This window comes from Solanum dulcamara, chromosome 9 (genome assembly GCF_947179165.1).
Source record: "Solanum dulcamara chromosome 9, daSolDulc1.2, whole genome shotgun sequence".
NCBI classification, from domain to species: Eukaryota; Viridiplantae; Streptophyta; class Magnoliopsida; order Solanales; family Solanaceae; genus Solanum; species Solanum dulcamara.
The window spans coordinates 58,567,399-58,574,758 of record NC_077245.1 but is presented as its reverse complement, the minus strand read 5'-3'; positions in this window follow the sequence as shown (position 1 = coordinate 58,574,758).

Sequence of the window (7,360 nt, the reverse complement as noted above, 5' to 3'; positions counted from 1 at the left end):
TCGCATTGTCTTAAATATCGGTTACGGTCATCTTCCCCTAAAATTAACATTTCAAATGCTATGTACATGATTGATTACTCATGCATTGCACTATGTTTCATATTACATAGATGTTCTAATGTTTCTTAAATGTCCATGCATGCCTATGTTTCTTTTGGTACTTTTGACACTATATTTGAGGGTGAGATAGGGACATGTCTTAGCCTCTGCCAAGTCTAAAGAAATTATAGTTATTGTTGGACAAATATAAGGTGCATGATGTTTAAGTTTGACTTTAGATTCATATTATATGTTGATCCCCTTAGTTCCATTATCCCTTTTATTTTTGCTTATTATTGATTGTCATTACCTATGAAAATCAAGATGAATGCTAAGAGGCTTGAGTGAGGTACTTTTGGGTGCCTTATTCACCTTTTCATGTCAAGGTCCTAGGCTTAGGTCGTGACAGCTCCAACTATGAAAAATGATCTCAGAGATGATCTCTGACGCACTTCGAATAAACCGAGCCAACAAGGCCTCTAAAAACTCAGCCCGCAATACCGGTGGGGACCCAATTGGCCTGGTTTCTAAATATGAATGCCACAACTGCCAGGAAGGACCTTCTAGCTTATAAGCAGGGAAGTTTGCTCCTCTCGACTCCATTAGATCCAAAGTCTATAGCTGCTCTCGGCAAGTAGGTAGAAATTCGTAGGCATTCTCACCCACAGTACAAGAAAACCTCAGTGGTGATAGTATAAGGAACACCCTAATTATCTTCTTCTCTCGAAGTGGTATGATGCCCTACAAATCATTAGGCTGAGTGGTAGGTTCTGATGGCTGATGAACAACTGGTGCCTCTGGCACAGGCTGGTCCTACGACACTAGAGCAGCTTGAGCTAGTGCCTGCTGCATACCCCCAATAGCAGCTATTATTTAAGTGAACATAGCCTAAAGATATGGAGGTGCAACTATCATGAACCGTGACTCGAATGATCACATCCCCATCGACTGATGATGTACTAGAGCTACTGGTGGCCCCACCTCTGGCTCTGGAGTTTTCTGCCTATACCTGGCTGGAGTTGTAGCCTTTGTATGACCTTGAGGTCAGCCTCTATACCTAGCATGCGTGCGAGCCATCTTGTAAAAGAATAGAAAGTGAGATTTCAGGAAACCGATAAGATACACATTGCACGACAACGATACAAAAGAGACACGTTCCTAAAGACATACTGAAGCCTCTTGAAGATAAGTCACGGATGTCTCCGCAATGATCTACAGGACTCAACTATACGTTAGCTCTATACAAATAAGACTAGTGAACCTGGGGATTTGATACCAACTTATCATAACCCAATTTCTCAAGTCATGATGGCGCTTACTATGATCCACCAGCAGGCAAGCCGACCCATATCCCAAAACTGAGAGTAATGGAATATCAGGGTATATGACCAATAATACAACTAAAAATATAATAATAAAATAACAAAAATATAACTGAATGGTAGAAGAAAAATGAAATATATACAAACAAAAGGGATCCTTCCCAGAACCTAGAAGTCATTGTATAGAGATACTACAAAAGGGTACAAGTCCCAAAAATGGATCACAGAAATAAGGTTGTCTCAAATAGCAAAAGAAAGGCAAAATATATGTATAGAAGGAGATGGGTAAATCCAGAATGCTATGTGCTCACCCTCGCATCCGATTAAGACAACATCAGGCTTGAATTAATATGGATAGCTAGTACTCGGACCTGCATCACAAAAATAGATGCAGAGTATAGTATCAATACTAAAACAATAGGTACCCAGTAGGCATCATAGGTCGACTGAGCAAGATAAGAAAAAGTAAACTGAAAAGTGAAAAAATAATCACAACCAAAGATAGGACAAGAAGTAAAGGTAGTTATGTACACAAGCATACTCAACACACAAACAGAGAGAACGTAGCTAGATCCATCGGGCTCCCAAAAACCCAATGGGTATGCTCATGCAAAACTCTAAAGGTAACAACCTGAACAGACTCCCATATTCCTGACAGGAGCAAAGATAATTGAAGTAAAATGAATGGGTCCTATAAAGATCCAATAATGCCACAAATTTCCTGGACATGAACCTAACCATCCCAAAGCCTGAAGCTTTAACCTAAAGACGAGAATAGATAAGGACTTTAACTGAAGATTCATCAGAGGATTAGGGACTCGAACTGAGATTTGAAAGAAAAAGGACTTGAACCAAGGTGATAGATAATCGTGGACTCAAACCATGTGTAAAAAAGACCAAGGACTTGAAACTGATAATAGGTAATCATGGAATTAAATCACGTGAGAGAAAGACCATGGACTCAAACTGAGTAATAGGTAATCGTGGACTTAAACTACGTGTAAGAGAGACCACAGAATCGAATCGGGTAGTAGTATCTAAGGAATAAAATCAAAACAAATAACGAGGGATGGCCTTGAACCAAAGTTGATAAAGGCAGTGGACTCAAACAACGGAGAAGTAAGGCTAGGGACTTTAACCGAGGCAATAATACCAAGGAAGGGACTTGAACCCTGTACGGTGGAGTGAATTAGGGACTTGATCCATGAATAGAGGTGAGTCGGTCAAAATTAGTATCAGTAGCCAATCGAGCATCACGGGGAGTACCCCAAAATCGAGTGCCATCAATAAATCACTCCATCCCGAACCATATCCTACCAGAATCATCAAAAAGACCTCTAGAACCAAGAACCAAGCAATACAACACCAATAAAAGAGTAGGACATTATAGAGGTAAGGTTCCAAAGCTATGCTACTTACTGCCTAGCTAAAGCTCAGACTATCAGACTCGAGTCCGGTATATTAGTCAACAAAGAGCTAAGCTGTCCGAAATGATGTCAGGGAAGTTCTAAGGCCCAATAGAAACCAAAATTGTTCAAGTCTAAGGAAACACTAGTATATGCCTAGAATAAGGCCAAACATGCTTCCAAATACATAAACCAAAGGCACAACACATACCACAAGGTAGGGATAATCAACAATAATAGAAGACATGCTTTAATAGTCGAAAACCTCCCCAAAAATAACACCTAGGACATGAAGTCTAATTATTTAGCATGTTGACGCCAAAATCCCAACAAGATCATACAATTTAGTATAAAAGTGCCTAAACATGCTAAGTCTAAAGGGAGGAAAATTGTAGTCTACCTGTAGGCCGACTGCATGAGCTCCAACTCAAGAAACCTGAGCTTTACCTTTCTAAATGGCCTCAGAATACTGTCATGCTGTCAAAAATAGAATCACAACATCATTATGGTCATTTAGACACTAAACTCACAATTTTCAGAGATGGACCAATTTTGGGGTCCAAAAAGGGAAATGTGGGACCCGAATCTAAAATTTTGGAATTGACCCCAAATGTTGGCCCTAAACATCACCCTTAGTTCATGAAATCATTTCAAAAAAATATGGGATCGAGAAACATCAAGAAACGACCATGCAATAAAAACTCTAAATTTTAAGCTTAGGACAATTAGAGAACAGAAGATTTGAGCAACAAATTAACCAAAATGAATCCTCTATAGATGAAACTAAACACATCCCATTGTGCCTTGTGGAAAACCGCATGACATAGCCCAAAGAATTGCTAAAACCGGAGCTAAAACGTTCACAAAATAGGACTTTAAAATTCAAAGCAAATATTAGCTCAAAAATGTAACAACCAGCAGCTAAAAATCAAATTTACCTCAAACAAAATTTATAATGCACTACCATAGCTCACCAACGCGTTCCCCTCGAAATTCTCTTGAAGTTAAACCTTTGAATCACCAAAATTGAGCTAGGAATGAGAGATATATCACCCTTTATAGTATGAAACACAGGTGAATTGCGTAGCCTTTTAATCAAAGTGACTATACAATAATTGGCCTTCGTGAACGCGGCCTAATTGGCTCGCGAATGTGGAGATCAGGAGAATTGACATTCGCGAATGTGGCCAGAGTTCCGCAAATATGGTCTAGACCGCGTGAATGCAGAGAGTAATATCCTAGGCCTCCATGAATGTGGACAAAGGCCCATGATCATGGAGAACAATTTATCCCGCACCAGATATCAGCTGAAATATTATTGATTTTTACCAAGTTCAAATACTCCGATGGGGTGCTAAAAATTCATTTGGAATCCCATGTGTGCAAATGAGATATGCGACCCCACCAAGTTTGATATTTCAGACTCAATGGCGCAGCCAAAATTTCCATATGAGTGTATTAGGAATAAAAATGGGTCCCACACACAAGTGCTAATTTAAACTTATTTCCATAACGAGTTTCGAGATTAGATCAAAAGCCTCAAGAAGCGAACGAAGGGTTGTTCTAGAAAAAAATCAACATTTCTGAACAGATCGCACTGTCAAAAGTTTTATCTTAGTGTGTTTTGAAATAATGTTTATCAAGTAAATCATAGACCAAATTTCAAAGGCAAAAGCGTCAAATGACCCCGAACTCATTCTAATTTCCTCGATAATCATGTTAACCATGACACTAGCCTAATTTGTCGATTTAGGAACTGATGGAACCGTCAAAATTCTATTATGAGGTCACTTTCTTGATATTATGACCAAAGTTAACCTTTCAAGTTATAAAAGCTCCAAAATAAGGAAACGGGCATAAAATCGAAATGACCGACTAGGTGATGAAATATTCAGTTTCAGTAAGTCATAAATGACTTGGGGTATCTACAGGAATACTCTAAACAATAAAATGAATGATTTATTTCTTAAATGAACTGGAGGGTCATTACATGATTTGGAGGATTCAAAGCTTTAATCTCGTAGATTCAGAGCGCACGTGACGGGATTCAAGGTAGGCTATTATCTCCCACCTTGATTGAGATTTATTAGTTAATGTTTAATATAAATTACATGTTATTTAGGCTGGTACTTACTGAGTATAGGATTTTCCTCATTCTAGTGCATTTTCTCGATTCTCAATTGAGCCTTTGATTTAAGTAGTCTTAGTAAATCCTTAGTTTAGGCTATGAGTCTTGTTTGTGGTATTTCCTTAGCGTTATTATCCATTTTAGGATTGATATTGATGGGCTTAGGCTAGTTTTGAGCTTCGATGCTTTATCATGTGCTTTATTTCCCTTATAGTTAGGTGTAGCTTTCAGTAAGGCTTGTTTTGAATAGTATACCTTGTGCTAGTGCCTGAGACCTCTTTGGCTTGTTGTAGCCATACTTTTGTCTTAGTTTTTCTTTGTTGTGAGCTGAAGTGGCATATTTGTGGTAAAGTTGTCTCTCCTGGAGATATTTTTCCCACTATTTGATTTTGAGCCATTTCTCGATTACTCCACTTTATGATTAGCAGTAGGCTTGTGATGCCTTATTGTCTAGTATTATATTGTTAGGCCCCAGGACTTGTTCAAGGAGTGATTGGATACCAAGTCAGTTTCTTTTATTTTGGTAATGTGGTAAGTTTTGCTATTATATTTCTGATTGTATGTACCTTGTTTTGATACTTGTGATGGCATGTTTTCATTGATTGAGCATTTTTCCATATTTTGTGGTATGATCCTAGTTCATTCATTGGATTTTAACTATTATTTTGAGAAGGCACATTCTCACATATTTTCTATATTTGAACTGATTTCAATAGGAATTGTAGCCTGGATCTCTTGGACTCACAGGTTTTGAGACTTATGAGGCATCGAGAACATTCTCCTTTTCTATCGGTAATATCAGTGGCATCGAGAAAGAACTCAATTTTTATTGATATTCAGCATAGTGTCATCCCTTTTGTACATTGCCTGCATCCATGATGTACTTAGCCTTTACCTAACTATCAAGTATTATGTCACCCTTTTCTATATCGGCTTGGTTAATTACTTTCTGATATCACGATAGGGATATTATATGTTAGTATATGACCTAGTTCATAACTACGCAGTGTATATGAACTTCCCGTATCCCCTATAGGCTCTTCTGGCTGGTGTTCTACTAAACAGGATGAGGGAGCTGCATGGGTCGTATTTGGCAGGCTAAGGGTCAGAGTGGGTCTATACACTTTGTTATTATTGATTTCTGAGAGTCAGCAATGATTTTACTGGTTTTTAATACAAGCTTCCATTCAAACGCATCGCCTATCACTAGTATACTTATTTAATGTATGGTTCCCTGATTTTATAGTGGTCAGGGGATGTTTTTATTGTTTGTACCTTCCAAGGGTATGGACGTCCAGAATAGGGGACCTTATTCTGGATTTCTTATTCGTACTCTCTTCTAGGCTGAGTTGGACTAGTCCTTCGGTGACTATGTAATAAGCAGTGATCGTTAGCATTCTATTCTTTATTAGTTGACTCCTATAGTTCTTCATTGTTGTAAATAGGTTGTTGTCTTGTGCTTTCAGGTAGTTCCTTGACTCTGGTTCTTTTCTCTATGTATTATATCTCTTCACTCTCATTTCCTATTCTACCTTGTGTTCGCATCTGTTTGGCTACTTGTGTTGCACTTATCTTATTTTATGTGATTTATATTTTCTTTATTTATGGAGTTCAGTTAGACTATGCCTACTAAGTACCATTTGGTTCGTACTCATACTACACTTCTGCACCCTGTAAATTATATTATGAATTATTGCAGGTGATTTGAACTTGTGTGGAGCAAATTTTGGTTCAGAGATTTGGTGAGCTCTTGGAGTTCGGAGTTGTTGGTTTCCATATACTTGGGCTAGGACTAGTCTTTACTTTTCTTTCGAGATAGTCTATATTTATATTTGTATTTGTCAATGCCTTGTACTTTTATTTTGATTATATTCTCGAATATCGATTGATGCCAGGTCTTAGGAATCATTCTTTGGATATATTTATGTTTATTCCTCTCCATTTCATTATTATCATTTTTTTCTTCATTTATTTCCCTTTCTCTTAATAGCTCGTTGCTTCTAATTTTGAGTTATAGGTTAGACTTACTTACTAGTGGGTTGTAGTAGGCGTAATCATGACCCGAGGAATCAAATTGTGACAAAACATAACAAAAAATATCTGAAATCAAAAAGGGAAAGTAAAGAGACAAATTTATAAATTAGTCTCATCCTCGAACAGTCCACTGACTATCTTCCACCTCTAAAGTTCGTCGACATCAATGGCAATGCTAAGGGATCTCCACTGACTAAAAGAAAAATAGAATGAGTAGGTTAGCTTCTGATTCTATTATATTTGTGGTAAACTTGAATTCTAAGACTAATTTCCACTTGAAGCTTCTAACACAACTAAGATTTGCGTCAAAACTAGCTTGCACATCTTAGACCTCTCAGCAGACATAATAGGTTCATGAACCAAAGGAAGACTTTCTGATCCTAATTATTCAATACCTACATGATCGATGTTTAGGTATCAAATATCTTATA